Consider the following 21,649-nt stretch of genomic DNA (forward strand, 5'->3'; position numbering starts at 1 on the left):
TCAGTCAATTTCTTAGTAATCATTTGGCACCCCCTAGTTCAAACATCAATCCCCCCCCCCCCTTAGTTCAAACATCAATTTTGCACTCCTACATGGATAGAACATGGCAGCGGATAAGGTTTTAATATCAATGACACCCTTAAAAATGTTATGAGGGAATGTGGTGACCGGGGAGAAAATCTTTGAAGAATTTGAATAGTAAAAACTTAGTTGATTCTAGAGCAAATTGATGACATGAATGAAATAGTACATTAATACATATGGCCCACATATATAGCGATTATTTTTCTTTGTGGTCGAAAAAACTTGGTAGGGCTTGAGCGATTTTTTTGGGGAAGGGGGGCTTTAATCCCCCCCCAAAAAAAAAAAACGCACCTGAAGAAGAGCAAAAGGGAGGGAAAGAAGAAGAGAAAAAGTGGAAAGACAGAGCGAATGAAACAGTGGAATGGGGGAGAAAGGAAAAAGAAAAGAAAAAAAAAACAGAAAAAGCGAGAGAAGAGAGTGACGGTCCAACTTTAGGCCTTTTGAGATAACCTAATCGTGTTTTTGAGAATGAAATTATGATTTTCTTAAACTTTGGTCTGCAGGATTATCCCCACAACATATTTATCTTGGTGCCCCCTACAAAAGTTCAAGGCCCCCAGTGCACCCAAAGCTGAATAAACCCAGCTACTTCATGCACTGATGAGATCGAGTCAATGGATTGCATCATTTCCAAGAGGTTCTCAATAATATTCCTGAGATGATGAAAAGGATGTTGGTGGCGATGGTGATGATAATGATGAACATTGGTGATGACGGTGACGACAGGTGGTGATGATGATATTGGTGATCATGATGATGATGCTGATGATTATGATGGCGATTATACTGGTGATACGATGACAATAATGATGGATGTTGTGGTGATGGTGGCGATGATGGTGGCGATGATGGTGATGTGATGAAGATTATGGTGATAATAATGATGGCGATGATGATAGTGGTGATGGCGATGATTATGATGATGATGGATGAGAATGATGTTGGTGGTGATGATGATGATGATGTTGGTGTGATGATGAGGGTGGTGATGGCAATAATTGTGATATTGATGGTGGCGATGATAGAGACGATGATGTTGGTGATGATGTTGAATGATAATATGATGATGGTGATGATGATAGCGATAGTGATTATGGTGATGATGATAAGTGGTGATAATGATGGCGATGAATATAGCGATAACGATTGTGGTGATGATGATGATAATTAAGATAATGGTGATGATAATGATGGCGATGATAATAGCATAGTGATTTGGTGGTGATGGCAATGATTGTGACGATCGTGGTGGCGATGATAGAGATGATGTTGGTGGTGAACTGGTGATGATGTTCCATTCCTCCTCTACATCCCCTCATCTCTGCTCCTCTCAGCTTCATCTCTCATCGTCATCCCCTCCATCCTTTCCCTCATAATTTCAATCCCTCCTCTCATCATCTATTCCTCTCATCTCCATCCTTTCATCTCCATGCCTCCTCTCATCATCTCTATCCCTCTCATCTCCATCCTTCTTCTCATCTCCAACCCACTTTTCATTACCATCCTTTTCACTTCACCGTCTCCATCCCTCCAATTTCAACTTCATCTCTCCCAAAATGTCCACCTGATCACCACAGCACTTAACAGTGAAATGTTCAGCAGAAAAAAATACATGGGAGTAATAGAACCCAATATTCACAATACTTTTTAGTAGACTCTTTATTTTCTATGTAACAATGTGATAAAGTTGATCACAACTAAAATTACTAAGTAACACATAATTTTCTGTTATATCTTACAAACAGTATAGCATAACAAAACATGGTCTTGTTATGCTGTTGAAAAAAAAACATACATAAAGAAAATCAAATAGTGCACCATTCCTGGTATATTTGTTTACTATTTATATATTCACAAATTCATGTGTGCCCAGTCATACTTTTGCCTCTTAGTATAAAAAGCAATTGCCAGTCCAACTTCAGACAAATAATTCCTGCTATACTTCCTTAAAGCCTGCTATATTTGTATACTATTTGTGCATATTCACATATTCATGTGTGCCCATACTATATTTGTTGATTTGTAACTCTGATTGAGAACAATATCCTCTGCTTTGGGTGCGAATGTAACAATATAGACAATCTTAAAACTACAATAGTAACCATACAAATTAACATGTAATAATTAATTGCCCCTTTTGGTTTAAGAATATACATTTCAAAATTTATTGCATATATATTTGATTACCATGACAACTAACTTAACCCTAACTTACGTAGAGGGCTCTTTCAAGGTTAATTAAGTCCACCCCAGAAAAATGCTAACTTGAATACATAGAGAAAATCAAACTAGTATAGTGCTAAAAATTTCATCAAAATCGGATTTAAAATAAGAAAGTTATGACATTTTAAATTTTCGCTTATTTTTTGTAAAACAGTGATATGCACAAATAGGTGAGTAAGTCGATGATGCCCATCACTCACTATTTCTCCTTTTTTTATTGTTTGAATAATAAATATTTCATTTTTTTAAATAGATCTGATTTGACAATAAGGACTAACTTGACTGAACCATATTAGCATTAAACAATGATAATTCCACATGTTCAGGGAGGAATTAATTGTTGTATCACTTGACAATGAGGAGAAAATTAGAATATTTCATACAATAAAATACAAAAGAAACTAGTGAGTGGATGACATCATAGTCTCCTCATTTGCATACCAGCCAGGATTTGCAGATAACTGTTTTGTGAAATTAAGCGAAACTTTAAAATGTCAAGACTTTCTAATTTTACATCCGACTTTGATGAAATTTTCAGTGTTATGCTTGTTGGATTTCTCTCTTTTTATTCAAATCAACTTTTTGTTAGAGTGGACTTGTCCTTTCAGCACTTCCTTACAATTTTGTTTTATAAATAAAAACAAGCTAAGTACGGTTTGCAATCCATGTTGTCTCAACTAAGTCAAACAGCTGGAAAGATGAAATGAAGTATGAAATGAATTATTGACAAAATTATTGTAATTTCAAATATTTGAAGATCTGCAGTCTGCACCTCTTGATAATAAAAGAAATTAGACCATTTTCAATCTTCACCTTGTCTTGAACAATTTAGAAGCAAATACAAGTTTAATATATCAAAGTTAAGTTAATTTGCTAAACACACTAGAACCATACCTGGTATCTTCTGGAAGATTTACATAACATAAAGGATCCACATAAATTTCGCATTACCATACCCAAAAATTAATTTGAAATGTTACAACTTCTACGAAACCTATAAGTAATTTTTTTGTTCAATTCAAACAATATATAAAGAAAAAAAAGTAAATTCATTTATATTCAATTCAATTGTCCATTCTTTCTTTTAAAGAATTTGAAAATACAAAAAAAAATTAAATTTCACTTTGATATGCCTGCATGAAGTGCGCAAAAATTGATTTATTGTATCTATAAAGCTGTATTTACCTCATCGATCAGGGGACTGCCGCTCTGATGCCCAAGTCATTGGAACTCGGTAATATTTCTGCTCGTGAAAGAAATGGAAAGGCCATCGCTTACAAGTCGAGTATGAAACCTCTTCTCCTCATCCCTGGTACAGCCCAAGTGCTTGTATCCTCCAGAAGACCCACTGTTACCAATGGAAGTTGCATTAAAAAAAGCTGCGACAGTAATCGATAACGAAAAGCAAGTTTTTAGATTTTGATAAAAAGGTAAGTTTTTCAATTTCGGCAGAATACATTTCATTTTTCAATAAACTATTCAATTTTGATAATTATAAATACCCAATCTATTGTCAGTTGTTTACCCCCCCCCCACTGCCCTTCAAAACTACTTCGAAAACAATAAAAAAAAAATGATAGTTATTTAAGAACAAAAATAAACAATGACACTTTCCTACAAAAATTGTAAACTTCATAACTAGTTACATGTACATATGCCGGCTACTGAGACATTTTCAAATCTATTTCCTTTCAGTTAGTGACATTGGAAGTGAAAGAAGCGTAAAAATACAAAAATAGCACACGAAAATGAGCAATATGTCAAGAGACGGAAAATTAACTAAAATAAGTAAGTTGACCTCGCATAGCTAGCTAGTTGAGCTGACTGCCTCACTCAGTCACAATCACAGCACAGCCGGTCGCCCAGCTGGCCGGCCGGCGAAGCACCGTATCGGTGTCCTTTCCAGGTGAACTATCTCAAAAAGTTTGCATTAAGTATCAGTTTTGTGAAATGCAATAACTTTAAATAAGTATAGGAAATGTGAAAATGGAATATGAAAATACAAAATAGCACACACTCACCATTAAAATATGTAAAGTGACGGAAAAATCAACTCAAATTTGCAAGTTGTAAGTTGAATGAACACAGCTCGCCGGCGGTATCGGATTTTCTCGTTGCAAGGGAACTCGCTTTATTTTCTTTCAAAATAGCTCAAAATGCACTGAAATGTCAATTTTTCTGTCGAAAATATATTGAAGAAACATGGATTATGCGGGAAAATACTTTGAAGTAAAGTTTGAAATTTTATTTAATGAAATTTTGAAGAAGAATTTCAAGTGGTCGAGTTGTCCGATTCAGAGCCAACCCTGGACAACTCGACCGGGACGAGTTGTCCAGGGCAGCGGGTCGGGCTGTCCAGGGTCGGGCTGTCCGGTGGTCGGGCTGTCCCGGAACCGCTCATAATATTCAGAGTATTTCAATTCGACCCGAAACCATCTCCACCACAAAGACTTCGCCACCCAAAACATCAGCTAACAAAAGGTTAGATCTCTCAATTTTCTTCCATTCCGTTCTCTTTTTCCCCTCCTTATTTCTCTCTTTTTTTCTTTTTTTTTGTTGAAAATCAAAGGGATGGCCACCCCATAAGAGTTCTATTGATGAACCCTGACCACAGAAATCGACACTCGACAGAAATACAACTTATTTCGTTGGCGTGACCCCGGTCCCAGAGACGCCCCCCCGGGGGGATACTAAACCCATGAAAGTAAAAGTAGAGCTGTACTTGATTAGGGGGAATTCATACTTGTCAAGGGTATCGTGTTGTTACCGAAGTAGGGCTTCACACACCAATCAATAGGCCTATACCAGGGGTGCATTTTAAGAACATGGAAAATACTTGTTTATGGTGCTTTTCGAAACCCCATGCATGGTCACGCATGGTATCCACTCGTCAATGGAAGTGTCCCACTCCCCCCCCCCCCCCGGGGGGGCGGCACTAATATCCAAATTGAAGAAATGAGAACGGCACCCATGCGCGATGATTTAGGGGTTGTTTTTTCCCCTATACTCTAGCTTAGGGAGACAATTCGGTTTGGCCCCTGTGAATTGTTCGTTAACTTTTGGGGGCCCCCAGACCGGTGCCTTAAATACAATGTTGAATTATCTTAGGCCCATTTCTAATCACATGAAATAAGGGCAATCGAAGACCTTTTTTTCAATGTGTTCATGAAAAAATCGATGAATATGTTGCAATACGTAGGCCTACCACTTTATGAAAAAAAATCAATGCGACCTGCAGAAAGCATAGAATTGAAAGCACTTTGGGGTTTCAACTTATTTTTAACTTCTCATCAGAGTGGTAGGTCCTACTGTGTGCGGGAGCTGTTTTTTTTTATTTGCATGACCAGGTGCGGATCCAGCTTTCGCCAAACGGGGGGGGGGGTATTTTAGTAAATTGTGTTTCCCGATCGGTTAAGCATTTTTTTTTGTAACCGTGAACATCATGGATATCGTAAATCTAAACAATATCGATGATAACGCGAGCTGAAAATTTTTGATATTCTGACCTCGAATTTGGAAAATCCATGCATAAGTACTTTTAGTAATCATGAATAGCATAGGTATCTATCTCAACATGCGAGCTGATCATATATTTGAATTTCTGACTCCAAAACTGGACATTCTAAGCACTTTTTGTAATCACGATCAATTGATCATGATGGGTTTCTATCAAAATAATTGATGCGAGCGCGATATTCTGACCTAAAACCTGACTTTCTTGATTATTTTTCTTCATTTTATTTATCTCGCTTCATTGCATTAGGAGTTTTTTAATCCTTGATTATTTTCTTCTGGGAACCTATATGTCTACAAGCTACAATATGCGTCAGACGGTGGCATGTACTTATAGTAGAAGAAGAAGAAAGAAGAAGAAGAAAAAGAAGGTTTGCTTTTTAATAGGTTCCTCGTGTTTCACGATATTGTATTTCTTTGTAAAACTCTACCATTATGTATTTTTGTCATCATCTTCTCGTAATTATGTGTTTTGTGGAATGTGAAACAATAAATCACACCGTACAAATCAATTTAGCTCCTTGGGGCTCGAGCTGCAAGGGGGGGGGGGGTACGATCGTGTCAAGTTGCCTTATCATCGTTTCGGGGTATGAAGCTATACAACAAGAGCACCGGAGTGATGTCGTCACATATACATTTTTTTGCATAAGTACAGCCTTTTGATACCATATTTTGGTAGCGCGTGATGACCCCCATCTCTCGCCCACTTCCAAAATTTTGTGAGAATGCCTGGGCCTGAGATATGACCTCATTAATATAGCCAAATTGAAGTTAAATTGGCCTAGCTCCTAAGGCAAATAATACATTCACATCGTGGGACTAATTATACAGTGCCTATAAAAAAAAGTTTACACTTATAGAAAAAAAAATCCTGTAGAATTATACATTTGTAATATCCTGGAGATTTTTTCCACATTTTAACATTGGTACATATTCATTTAAGCAAATAACGATATAACTGTCGAAAAATATTTCCTCTTGAGTGAGCACCACTTACTTTAGAAAAGTTAGTAAAAAAATGATTTGCGCAGAACTTTGAAATAGTTATGCGAATAAAAGTAGACCTTAATTATGAAGAACACGTGGAATTTAGCCAGTAAAATTGATTTGAAGATATCTTTTACCTTTTTAAAACGTGTTTCCTTGCCCAAAACACTTGAGTGCATTCCACCCCACCCCCACTGACCCACACACCGATGCCATCGTGACGATATTTGCTTCACACTGAGCTAGTGAATTACATGAAATGGCTTAGGCTTGATTTTGTCAATAATTGTCGAGCTTGGGAAAAACAAGTATTAAATGAAAAACATAGTGAAAAAATGCTGGAGATGTCTGATGTAAACTTTTGTTCAGATTCAATTCAATTCAATTATTTTATTTCCCACTTTCAATTTCATATTTACAATTATGATACAATTGACAAAGTAACATATTGTAATCACATTTGACGTACATACAAAAAATGAATAACATTCTAAAATTACAATAGACAATCATCAAATCGAGATATATAATTGAAAGGGAGGGAGGGCCAACTGAAAAGCAGAGCTTGTAAAATGTAGGCCCCCTTAAAGGGGAAGTTCACCCTGAAGAAAACTTTGTTGCAAAAATAGCAGAAAAAATAGTAAAAAATATTGGTGAAGGTTTGAGGAAAATCCGTTAAAGAGTAAGAAAGTTATTAGAGTTCAAAGTTTTGGATTGGTGACGTCATAAACGAGCAGCTGCCCCATGTGTTATGTAATATAAAATGCATGAATTTCAAATTTTGCATGGTTCCTGATGACTTAATATTGTTTTCTATTCATGATCGGGTGTGAAATAATTTGTCTATTGATATACAAAAGGTACAGTGAAAACCATTTTCAATTTTCTGAGAAAATGACATTTTATTGATTTTTTTACCATTCGCTATGTAGGAATGCTGCTCGCATATGACGTCACAAATCAAATAATTGAAATTCTAATAACTTTTTAATTATTTGATGAATTTTTCTCAAACCTTCGGCAATATTTTTTATTATTTTTTCTGCTATTTTTACAATAAAGTTTTTGTCAGGGTGAACTTCCCCTTTAATGGTGTAGTTACGTGTTAATAGCAACTGAATTGCCTTTTTTTTGTAAAAACGAAACAAAACAAACATACAAAAAACATAACAATATTTACATTATGTAATATATACATTATAATACAAATCATATGCATCATATTTAAAAAAAAATTATATATATGAATCATTCACAGTGTATACAAATTATTAGAGGTTTCCCACTTAACACTGAAGGCTTAATTTGTAATTGATAAATTAAATATTTAGTAATAATTCAGGAGAAATAATTTAAGTCGTTTTTTTAACATTTGTATAGAATTGCATTGTTTTATATCAATTGTAAAGGAATTCCATAGTTTAGGACCCATAAAAATAAACGTTTTTTGAGCAAATGATGTTCTGTTCAATGGTAAATGAAAAGAGTTTGCTTGGCGAGTGAAGTGACTATGAATCGAACTATTTTTGAAAAACATATCAATTAGAGGCAAAGGTTGTTTAGTATTAAGCTTGAACATAAACTGTCCAAGTTGAAAAGTGTACAGTTCTTTAATTTTCAGAATTTTATTTTTTAAGAATAGATTATTTGTATGTGCCCGAAAATTATACACGAATAGCTTTTATTTGCAACATAAATAGTCTATCGATCAGCCAATTTGTTGTATTACCCCCTATAGCGATAAGTCCATAATTTACATGATTTAAGTAGTAGTAGTAGTAGTATAGTAGTTACGTTTTATTTACCCGGGGTAGCCACTTCACTGCTCTACCTGGGCCCTGCAACGGGACCCTGCATCTTAATGCTGAGCGCCAAGCAAGAAGGCAGAAGGTCCCAAGTCTTGGTATATTTTATGACTCGGCCGAGGATCGAACCCACGACCTCCCGTTCATGAGGCGGACGCTCTACCACCATGCCCGGTTCAGATGAGACCCAAACTCAAGAATAACAAATTTACCCACATGTTGTAGGCCTATATTTCTTTAATTTCCAGGGCTTTTTCACTGAGTGTAAACTTTTTTTGATACGCACTGTATGATTCATGAGGTCCGATCTTGGGGTCCGGGACCGATTCACAGCAAAAACTGTGGTGTTAACAGGTGTACTAGAGGACCACACCAGTTATTTTACACCGGTGTTAATTAGTTTTACCAAGGAGTTCTGGTAACTCCTTGGTTTTACACCTATTACCTTTTGTTGTTACATTTACACTCATTTGGTGCAGTATGTTTAATCTCTAGGGTGTAATTTTATGGCTCAGGGTGTGCCTCCTCTATTAACACGTACAATTGGTGTCAGTTTTAACACCGCAATTTTTACAGTGTTCTCATCAAATTTGAGGGTTTAATTTCCATCATGCATCATGCTCTACCAAAATATGGTATAAATACCCGTATAAAAAAAGAGCGCTGAAATGCAAAAAGTGAAAATTTATGACGTCACATCTCGGTACTCCATGGAACTGCCAAAATTGGGCCCCATACCCGAAAGCGCTCTGAAATGGTATTCTGGCAAATATAGAAAACCTCCTTGTCTTGGTTTGAGTCCGAATTAAGTGGGCTGAGGTTTGTACGGGTTACAAATTTTCCTGCTCTTGCACATTATTGTTTTGGTTTTGAGAGGATGGGTCAGTTCCGGGTCGCACAGCTGGATTGTTGAGCTTGATTGATAATTAAATTCATAGACTTACTCCCTCTAAATACAATCAATATGATTTAGATTTACGTATTACTTCTAGTAGCAAACGACTATTTTTTAATGTACGTTAAATAATCAACAGAGTGAAAAGTACCATATTTCTAAAACAGTTATTTTGTTATTCACAAATTTGTTTGAGTGATTTTGTTCAAATGTTATCGCAATTGAACCTGGAATTGAGCTTGATCACTTAGGAGGGAGTAAAGACAAACGTTGTAATTTCCAATTACGGTACATACGTACCCGGTTCATATATGCATGGAGGAGGGGCGCTGAAAACTGAGCTATCTAGATCATGAAGAGCGCCTACATATACTAGCTGGAGTCAGTGACACTGACAGTGAGTAAAGAACTTTGAAGTGAGAGAATTATACTTTACGTTAAACTTGGACTGAAGTTAAGACTGTCGAAATTCTGGATTTTACAGTAGGATACATTGGGTGAGTGTAAATAAATGATTAAAAAATACTGTTGAAAGACACTTCATCATTGTTTGACATGTATTTCTCTCTTTCTGTGCGGGGCTGTTGCATTTACCAATATGTGCGATGTACTTTGCACACAAGTAAATAGATGATATCACGATTCCGTGTTATGGGAGTCCAACATCCTCATGCACGGAAACATGACACTCAATGGATTGTTAAAAGATATTGAAATTTATTGAGGGATTTTCTCAACTGTAATGCATAAAAGGCAAAAATAGATGTGAAGGTTTTAGACAGCAATTGCAATTGAAGCTGCCGGCAGCCATCTGACTTCTGAAGTTCTGAGTGAGTCTGTTTCGTCTTTCGAGGAGTTTTATTCACTTTTTTTCACCTCCCCCCCCCACCTTTATGACAAATTTCAAAGAACTTTCTAAATTATTTTGTACCTTGACTCACTCTTGGATCCTTCTGCTAAATTAATGAGGTTATGTACCGGTACCCAAAATTTTCCCCAATTCAAATTTCAAAGGGGTAATCCAGGCTGAAAATAAGTACCGGGGTATGGCACTCATTCAATGAACAAGGTTATACGTTTAGAGAGACTAAACCTTCACTCACTGTTTTACAGAAGACGAAGAGGAGATATGATTACTGTGTACATGTATAAACTGTTAAATGGAAAGTTTGGGATCTCCAGTGACACATTTTTCACACCTGCAATCCATTCAGCAACTAGAGGTCACAAGTTCAAGCTCTTCACAGGACGATCTCGGTTGGAACTAAGGAGCAAATTTTTTAGTCAAAGAGTAATTTCTGACTGGAACAAACTGCCTACAGAAGTAGTGGAAGCAAAATCAGTGGAAATGTTTAAACATCTGTTGGATAAATTTTGGTGGGGGGAAAGATTTAAAACCTCCATTTCTCAACGCACGTAAAGTTCCACAAGTTTAAACTGTTTAGGCCGTCAATTACTAGAAGTAAAGATCGGAAAATCTACAGGAGAAGTCCTTCATTTCCGTACCTGATGTGATGTGATGTGATGATAATAACTCATTCAATGAACAAGGTTATAATATAACCTTGTTCTCAGTTATATCTCCATGTGTGGCAAAATAAGGGTGGCAATGTTTGGCTTATTTTCTCTTTTTCTTTGGGGCAAATGCTTGATTTTTTTTTACACTGACAGTTTTCATTACACCTATTATTCATACTACTTGGCTCTTATTTCAGTTTGATTCTTTAAATCATTTTTTTCTTAATTAAAAATAGAGATCAAAAAATGAAAATTTTCTTGCCATATTACTTTCCACCAATAGAGGGCGTACACAAAAATATGCCCAAAATTCAAGTTTTTGAGCGCTCTGGTGAATACAAAAATTATTCCCAAGTTACTAATGAAAAATAAATTGCAACTGTATGAAAATTAGTAATTTTGGTCACAAAAGTGATATTTTAATGATTTTTTGAAGTGTGTGCTCTTTACAACATTGGCATACCATAGTCCTACCTGTAGTCTGTAGATTCACCACAGGCAGGGTGGTAGCAGTGAACAAGGTTATGATATAACCTTGTTCTCAGTTATATCTCCATGTGTGGCAAAATAAGGGTGGCAATGTTTGGCTTATTTTCTCTTTTTCTTTGGGGCAAATGCTTGATTTTTTTACACTGACAGTTTCCATTACACCTATTATTCACACAACTTGGCTCTTATTTAAATTTAATTCTTTAAATCATTTTTATCTTAATTAAACATAGAGATAAGAAAATGAAAATTTTCTTGCCATATTACTTTCCACCAATAGAGGGCGTACACAAAAATATTCAAGTTTTTGAGCGCTCTGGTGAATAAAAAAATTATTCCTAATACCCTTTTTACACAGGCTAAAATTTCCATAACCCCGTTATAGGTGGGGCTAAATTGCCATTTAGCCCCACCTATAGTACGGGGTTAAGCTTAGCCCACTTTCTTTTTACACAGCATTTTTGCAAAGTGGGCTAACCCCACCTATAGTACGGGTAGGCCTGGGACTTTTTGGTTTTTTTCTCTTCGGGTACCCGTGTTAATTTTCGGGCGGGTACCCGAAAATCATGTCGCTCGAAATATGACTGGTGGAAAAACCCCATTGGTGACGTCATCAAGCCAATGCGATGCAGGTCAATTTATGAATGAAAATATAGTAAGCATGCACATTGCAAGCCCAGCCCCACGCAGTATTCCGTCAAAACAAGTCTGCAATACTCTGTCACCTCGTACCAAAATCGACCTAGAATTCCACTTTTCTATATTTTATATGAATTATAAAAGGTATTCTCAGAGGATCTGTTTTCTCACCGATACCGCACAGGTAAGCAAATATTTATTACTTCTTGCTTTTCCGTCAAAATCTTACGAAGTAGCGTCGATATTACATCGTGTTCGTGAGTTTGTAGAATCTATCGCTATAAGAGCTTTGGGGAAAATGGCACCAAAATACGTGAACAAAGTCAATTGATTTCCGGGTTTCGGAGCGTCAAATGCGCCAGCCAATCACGATCGTGTTACCATTTTCGGTTTATGATGAACTGAAAATGGTATCAAGAACGTGTTTGGCTGGCGCCTCGTATGCTCCGAAACCCGGAAATCAATTGACTTTGTTCACCTAGCGATAGATTCTACAAACTCACAAACACGATGCAACATCGACGCTACTTCGTAAGATTTTGACGGAAAAGCAAGAAGTAATAAAATTTGCTTACCTGCGTGGTATCGGTGAGAAAACAGATCCTCTAAGAATACCTTTCATAATTCATATGAAATAAAGGAAAGTGGAATACTAGGTCGATTTTGGTACGAGGTGACAGAGTATTGCAGACTTGCTTTGACGGAATACTGCGTGAGGCTGGGCTTGCAATGCGCATGCTTACTATATGTTCATTCATAAATTGGCTTGCGTCGCAGTGGCTGGATGACGTCACTGCGCTGCAAAAGAAACATGGCGACGATTGAACGATCTCAGTCACATCATCATCACTTGAAAAACTAGTATATTTATGGACATTTCGAGGGTAATTGGTGAGATTCAAAATGAGACTTGTGTACTTTTGTGATGAGTTTACAATCATGTCTTACAGTACACTACGCAATACAAATCAAATGTACGTTATACTGGTGAGCAATTTTCGGGTATCGGGTATTGATTTTTCTACCCGGGTACCCGAGGCTTCCGGGCGGGACCCGGGTACCCGGGTTTTAGTCCCAGCCCTAAGTACGGGATTATTTGGCCCTGCAAAAAAGCAGGGTTATCCCAGCAATTGCGGTGCTAAGAGCGATAGTACGGGGTTATGATCGCTAGTGTAAAACGAAAGTGGGCTAAGCTTAACCCCGTACTATAGGTGGGGCTAAATAGCAAATTAGCCCCACCTATAGTACGGGGTTAAGGAAATTTTAGCGTGTGAAAAAAGTGTACGAGTGAAGTACTTGTACTACAAATGATCGACAAAAAACATTAGTCTGGGGTTAGCGAGTTTCGTGTGTAAAAAGCAAGCATTCCTTATCCAGGGTTAGCAATAACAATTTGGCATGTGTGAAAAGGAAAAAAAATAGTACGGGGTTAAGGATAGTACGGGGTTAGCGATAGTACGGGGTTAAGAAAATCCTGTGTAAAAAGGGTATAATTTACTAATGAAAAATAAATTGAAATTTGTAATTTTGGTCACAAAAGTGATATTTTAATGATTTTTTAAAGTGTGTGCTCTGTACAACATTGGCATACCATAGTCCTACATGTACCTCTAGATTCCCCACAGGCAGGGTGGTAGCAGTGAACAAGTGCTGTGAACAAGGTAATGATCACTTGTTCACTGCTACCATCCTGCCTGTGGGGAATCTACAGGTAGGACTATGGTATGCCGATGCTGTACGATGGGGTGTCCAAACTTCGCACACTTTACAAAAATATTCATCAGGCTTAAATTTGTTCACAAAATATTAATAATTTATACAAAACCAATTCAAGAAATAGTTACCACATTGACGGCAAGATCGTAAACTATAAAATCATGGATGAAAATGTAAAGTAGGTCAAGGGGTTTCATCGGTATCGTGATTTCGAAATTCCATTCGGATCGGCGAATGCGCTCTGTGCTGGAAAACCGTTCAGAAAAAGTGTGTCCTAACTTCGCGGACCAAAATATTTGTGGAGATTCAAACAAAACTCAAGCTCAAAAAGTAAAATATTTATTTCAGATTGATGGCAAAATACTATAGAATCGGTTAGTACCACATTTAACTCACATTTTTGTTGATATCTGCTTGCAAAATGGATATATTTTGATGCTTGTTGAGAGTATCAGATTTCTTCAAAACGGGTGCTAACGGTGACAAAGGGTTATTTTTTGTATCTTCACGTTGGTGATGTCAGATTTTAAGGATATTGGCTAATTTTTGAGATAATGATCGTCCGCGAAGTATGGACACGCGCGAAGTTTGGACTCACTGCCATTACACAGCACACAATTTAAAAATCATTAAAATATCACTTTTGTGACCAAAGATACTATTAAGTACAGTTTCAATTTATATTTCATTAGTAATTCAGGGGTAATTTTTGTATTCACCAGAGCACTCGAAAACATGAATTTTGGGCATATTTTTGTGTATGCCCTTTATTGGTGGAAAGTAATATGGCAAGACAATTATATTTTTTCAATCTCTATTTTTAATTAAGAAAAAATAATTCAAAGAATCAAATTTACTTAAGAGCCAAGTTATATGATGAATAGCTGTAACAGAACCTGACAGTGTCAAAAAATCAAGCATTTGACCCAAAGAAAAAGAGAATATAAGCCAAACATTGCCAACTGTATTTCACCACACAGGGAGGAGTAACAGAGAACAAGGTTATACATAACCTTGTTCATAGAATGAGTGGCTACAACCCTGCCTGTGGTGAATGTACACAGACTACAGGTAGCAGTATGGAATGCAAATGCTGTACATAGCACACACTTTAAAAAATCATTACAGTTGCAATTTATTTTTCATTAATAACTTGGGAATAATTTTAGTATTCACCAGAGAGCTAAAAAACTTGAATTTTGGGCATATTTTTGTGTACGCCCTCTATTGGTGGAAAGTTATATGGCAAGAAATATTTCATTTTTCAATCTCTATTTTAAATTAAGAAAAAATAATTTAAAGAATTAAATTTACAAAGAGCCAAGTTATATGATGAATTGCTGTAATGAAAACGGACAGTATAAGAAAATCAAGCATTTGTCCCATAGAAAAAGAGAAAATAAGCCAAACATTATGGCATATGAACATCAAGATTGATTTTCAAGACCTGAATTTTGCCGGGACTGGCAGGTGCAATACATCAGGTGGACACCTTTCTCTTTGACGAATAGTGTATTGGTTTTAACGTGCATAGGTTGTGACTCTCCTATACTCGGGACTAACATTTGTGTCCTTTCCGATGGACGGAGTGTTTTTCAATTGCATTCACACCTGCACTGAATACAGCGGTGAGGCACGCTAACACACAATGCTACAGCATCAGATTTTTTGTTAGATGCGTTTCCGCATGAGCAGGACTCGAGCCCCTCACGTTGAGATCTACAATCTTATCCGAAAGATGCGCTCAAAGTCTAACCGACTGAGCTCTGCTGCCTCCATATTGTGTTGGAAAGGAGAAAAATAAATAAAACAGAATGGTTATAGTTTAAAAGATATTAGACAAGCAATAAGAAAGTTATGGCAGCTTTAAAATTGACATCCCTAAGACTGTAGATTTCAAATTGGCAACTTGGTATTAAGTAAATTATGACAAGGGGCAAGGAGTCGGCAAGGACTACTTTTCCATAGGCCATGTACTTTATACATGTAAGTACCCATTCCCCTGAGGCAGTAATCTATACAGTGCGTCCCAGAAAAAACGAAACCGAGATTTAGCGATCATTTATCATTACTTAATCATAAATAAAATAGACAAATGACCTACCAATGTAAAGCTTAGAATCTCTTCTTTCATCTGATATTACTTAGATCATTTTTTATTCACGCATGAGTGAGCAAATACAATTTGAAGGAAGGATATCAAAAACTCATTTGGCGGGGGGTATCTGGGTTTCAAAAAGAAAACCACATTTTTGAAAAGTTCAATATCTCTTTAATTTGATACCTAAATTACAGAAAATGGTCAAGAAATAACAAAGTTCTGGTCATTTGAAATAAGGCTTGAATTTCAATAATTTCATAAAATGAAAAGGTTCTCCAGGCTGGCTTTCAAACTCACTCGACACTCCGTTTTGTTGACGATCAGCCATGCATTAAATCTTTTGTTCACCTTGCGAAAGCTTCTGTAGGAAACCGGTGAAAACTCGTTTATCTCATGAAATTATGGAAATACAAGCCTTATTTCAAATGACCAGAACTTTTTTATTTCTTGACCATTTTCTGTAATTGAGGTACCAAATTAAAGAGCAGATATTGAACTTTTCAGAAATGTGGTTTTCTCTTTGAAACCCAGATACCCCCGCCAAATGAGTTTTTGGTATCCTTTCTTCAAATTGTTTTTGCTCACTCATGCGTGAATAAGAAATAACCTAAGTAATATCAGATGAAAGAGGAGATTCTAAGCTTTAAATTGGTAGGTCATTTGTCTATTCTATTTATGATTAAGTTATGATAAATGATCGCTAAATCTCAGTTTCGTTTATTCTGGGACGCACTGTATAACCTAGGTACTGTATTGTTTTATGTCCTCATAAAAGAATATATAAAGTAAAACTTTACTTTTTACTAAAAGTAAAACTTTACTTTTTACTAAAAGTTAAACTTTACTTTTTACTATAAGTAAAAAATGACATTTTAGCAAATTTATGTATAGGATAGGGTGCTACATAACTTTTTAGAAGCACCTGCCCAGTCAGGCTAACTATGTTTTCAAATAGTTGGAATATACTTGCCTCAAAATCTATTTCACTTGCCCGAAAAAATCCTTGAAAAGAAAAGTTTTACCTCTTAAAAACAAAGTTTTGCAGTTTTATAAACCATTCACCTTTTTCTCTCTTTTGACATGAACTGATCTACCTGCCATGGATGGTCATTCTACTGTGAGAATTTTGCTTGCCCAATTTGGGCAAGTAGTTTTGGTATTTTACTTCACAACACTTACCTGACTCTAAGATTTACTTGCCCCGGGCAATCAGGCAAGTGCTTATATGTAGCACCCTGGTACTGGAGTACATGAAAGAGTAGTCCTTGCCTTTAATACATGTGCATCACTATGATATCACATATGCGGCTAATTTGAAGTCTCCATGGGTTTGGTAATTACCAATATTTTGAATTTTTGAAAATTCATCAAGTTTTTATTTGGGTTAGATTCTCCTTTAACTGTGTTCTACATGATAACCCAAACTTAAATATTAAATGCTGCAATCTGGTTCCATTTTTAAAAAATGAGCATTTTGATCTTTAAAGTTTGTTTGGATGATACCAGTATTCTTGACCACTTTTTTTCCGATCCCTATAGGACAATTTCCATAAAATATGTACCTCTGACTCCCTATATGTGGGACCGTCATGAAATTTTCTGTCTCTGATTTCTTGTTGACAGTGTGTAATGTTCTGTATTAAGGACCATGATTTGATCAGTTTATAAAGTGAAGTAAGACTTGAGAAAAATTGGGTTGAGCATTTTATGGAATTGACCAGAGGTTGGAACCACCCCCTCCTTTCAATTTAAACTGCATTGTGAAGAATGTGATTGTGAACTCATTTTACTGAGGAGGAACCGTTAATTGGAAATGAGCCACTTCCTCCAGATCCTGGAGGTGATTATGACAGGACAAAGGATTAAGTGGGGGAAAGGTGGATCTGAGGACAAAGCAGATTAAAGTGACTATAAACAAACTCATTGTACAACAAGGCTGTGGACTCACTTTGAACACCTCTTGTATCTTTTGAAAAGATCTGTGGGTAGCTTCACAACAGAGCCTTATTAACTTCCTGAGACTGAGCGGCCCACCCTTACACAAAATACATTGGCAATAATTTCAGGGTCACAAAATTAAGAATTGGTGGAGGATACAGTTGGACAGTTTTGGTGTAGATTTTTGACCGTTATAAGGAATAAAATAACTCAGTAAGTTTGTTTCTTTCAATCATTAAAATAAGCTATTTTATGTTATCTGACCTGTGATTCTTGAAGTTTGATGATTAATATGTCAGTCACATTTCCTTTTTGGCCGCCATACTACGAGTCGAAAGCAGCTGTTTAATCAAATTTATTCAAACCAATTATATATGAAGCTGGTACAAAAAATGTTAAAACGGCTGTTTTTTAGTCGCCTTACGTTGGCCGTAGGAGAAATGTGACTGAGGTATTATTGTACGAGTGCTGTTTACTATTTGATCTTTCATTTCTTTACTATAGTATGGTGTGAATGTAAGCCATTGGATACAAGTAGGTCTCGTGAGTTTCAGAGAAATTCTTTAGTCAGACTAGTCTATTTACCCACACCCTATGATTATTATTTGAAGTTTTATGAAATCTGATGAAAAGTCAAGATGTTGAACATTTTTACAATGCAATGATTTCTTAAACCCCTCCCCTCAATTTTTTTTTTTTGGGGGGGGTGGAATCGCAAAGGGTAATATGTGGCTGCACCCATTGCCATTGTCCAGAGAATCCAAAATCTTTAGGGGGGCCTACATGTACCTGAAATTTTGGGATGGAAACAGGTAAAAAATTTGATAAGCAAAACAAAAAAAAGGGGTTATCAACCAAAATTTTAGGGGGGTGCAGGAAACAAAATTGACAGGCAAAAAGAAAACGAAAAAAGAAGAGTATCAACAAAAAATTTTTTTGGGGGGACCGTCCCCCCTCAGATTTAGGGGGACAGGACCCCCCTGCTTCCGCTGCCTATGGCTGCACCCCAGTCTTAGTCTGCATTCACAGACCTTTCATTTCCGCAATTGGCATAGTGCATTATGCAGGGTCTGAAGTAGTGAGACTAGATTCACTATGTAACATGTACTGTGGGACACAGACAGAGTCTGCGGAGTCTAGTCTTCACTCTAGACCCGTTATTGATCAAAGCGTCAAATATGTGTCTGTGCTTGCATTGCAAACTACCACAGTCTTTGCCAGTGGGTACATACATGTAGGCTATGTATACTTCATACTTGAAATGAACATTACCTTTGGATTTAACAGCTGACAACCCACTTACCAACTGTGATTGGGTTTTTTAATTGAGCTGAATCAAAGCATCCAGTCAGACCTCAGAGATGTTTGTTGTAAGTTCAGTCATGGGTCACCAAACCTTAAAGGTACCGAGTGCAGACAAGATCATGTTAGGGCTGCATTTCAAAGTTTCGCTTATTTTGAACAAAATAGTTATATGAACGAATCAGTTACATGTACATCCAAATGAGAGAGTCGATGATGGATGATGTCACTTACTATTTCTTTTGTTTTTTATTGTTTGAATTATACAATATTTCAATTTTTATGAATTGATGATTAGGGCGATTCCACACTAGAACTTCAAAAATATCATAAATTTCAACATGCTTTCAATAAGTCATAAGTAGTGTAATATTTTACTATGATACCTAAATTTTATGAAAATTATGAGTTTTAATGAAAAGTGAAGACAAATATAGTTTTTTTGGGGGAGAACAATGGAATTTTAAATTTTCAATAATTTTGCTCATTGAATAGTCAAGTACAAATTCCACCTGAAACAATTATTTGCAAAGCAAGAGAAGATTGAAAATATTGCAGGTCAATAGAATAATATATCATTGATGGTTCCAAATAATATCTACAACATTTTCATGATCCATAATAGGGGCAGCCTTGATTTTTCCGAACCTATTTTTGGCAATGTCCCGTACGACACATGACAATGCAAAAGTTTTTCCTACAATTTTATTTTTGATGATGCAATTTCATAAAATGAGTTTCTCTTTGTTTGACCCATGGGTGATCGATTTATCCCATAAGGATCTAATTACTGCCCTTCATTTTTCAATTATTGTCCTATTAAAAAATGTCCCGTACGACACACAATATAATAATGAATTTAATTGCAGGATTTGGATTCAGAAACCATAAATAGTAGGCATATTTAAATTCATTTAATTGATTTAACATTAAATGAACTGAAAAAGTACTTTGTTTATCTCCACAGAACATGAAATAGGTGATTCTAAACATTTTAATTGATTTCATGTAGGCTTATACTTTTGTGAATCCCTTCAGCTAAATTGGTGATTTTCACTGATCAGAGCAGGTTAATTTATTTTCATTGAGCAGGAAAAGAAAATTTTTATAATTATTTCAACCTAGCCGGGAAGATGACTCCCTCTTGCATGCTAACGTGGAATTATTATAAGATGTAAAATAAAATACATATCAATCATCATGATCATCTATTTGGACTTCCCTTGATGATCACTATTTTTTATATACAGTATTGAAACTCCTTACTTTTTTCAAGTTGTAAAAAAATCTGGAAAATAAGACAAACCATATGGTTTCATGAAATGCAGATGGGTTTGAAAAAGTAGAATCGCATTTCTTTAGAAAAAAAAATTGTGACCAAAAAAAAGCAAAAAAAGTGACAGTTGTGACATATATCATGAAGATATACATTTTATATAAAAAATCATAACATCATCATTTTAGCCCCATAATTTATACAAAGTTTCATTCATTTATTGGTTAAATAGTGTTTGGAAATCATCAATTAGTTCCCTAAAATATAACTTCACACGAAACCTGAAGTTTTTCAGCTCGTAAAAATGCTGTGAACACTTGTACATTTCCCATCATGAAAAAAATTATAACATATTGCTCCCAATTGTATATATTGAGGTTACTTAATTGTATTGTCCTGAATGACTGCTTATTAAAAGATTATTCATAAATAAGCAAGAATTTAGGGGTAATGCTCCTTCTGATAAAAAGTTCATGTTTATTTATTCAGGCTGACCAGTACAACACACAAGTGCCTGTACAACACACAAGTGTCCCGTACGACACACATGTGTCCCGTACGACACAGAAGTGTCCTGTACGACACACAATTGTCCCGTACGACACATTATTTTGTTTATGATATATTGACAGAAATATTCACCTAATAGCGGTTTCTAACCTAATGAATGTCTTAGTTTGATGGGATTATCATTATCATCAACCAAATAATGTGATTGAAGAAGTCAAAGTGACATAAAGTAAGAAAGTTTGGCTTCAATTTAGAGATGTCCCGTACGACACATTTTGAATGTCCCGTACGCCACAATGTTCTCGAAAATTATAATTTGCTTTATTTATTCATGAATGTTTATTTTGCTTTCTTTTATAAATGTGTTTGTTCTTGGGTAATTGAGTGTCAATTTGAGTTCAGTTTCTATGAAATTTATCTGCCCAACTCACAGACTTTTGAGTACAAACTTCAGGTTTCTAAAAAAGCCACTTTTTCTTCGTCCGTACGACACATTACTATTTTTGATCTGTATTATACAGGATGTGAATTCAAGTCATGTTAAGTCTTGGTTTTTCTTACACTCTGGTATTAGTTGATGACCACCTATAGTTACTGGAATATTTGTTGTTTTTTCTTGTCAGAAACTGTCAAATGTTCTCTAAATGTCCCGT

At 35.9% G+C, this 21,649-nt stretch overlaps 1 protein-coding gene across 2 annotated transcripts in view; it reads left to right on the plus strand.

The window, feature by feature from the left end:
* Positions 1–9,858: 9,858 nt before the first annotated feature.
* LOC121428441 (spectrin alpha chain, non-erythrocytic 1-like) overlaps positions 9,859–21,649 on the plus strand; it is a 69,762-nt gene continuing 57,971 nt past the window's right edge. The window contains exon 1 of one of the 2 annotated variants that reach the window (XM_041625045.1): positions 9,859–10,004. The gene's annotated coding sequence lies outside the window, so the exon portion shown is untranslated. Of the gene's footprint in view, positions 10,005–17,874; positions 18,122–21,649 lie in introns of those variants that run through there. The other variant, XM_041625046.1, reaches the window with a different exon arrangement.

The sequence above is a fragment of the Lytechinus variegatus genome, chromosome 15 (genome assembly GCF_018143015.1).
Source record: "Lytechinus variegatus isolate NC3 chromosome 15, Lvar_3.0, whole genome shotgun sequence".
NCBI lineage: Eukaryota > Metazoa > Echinodermata > Echinoidea > Temnopleuroida > Toxopneustidae > Lytechinus > Lytechinus variegatus.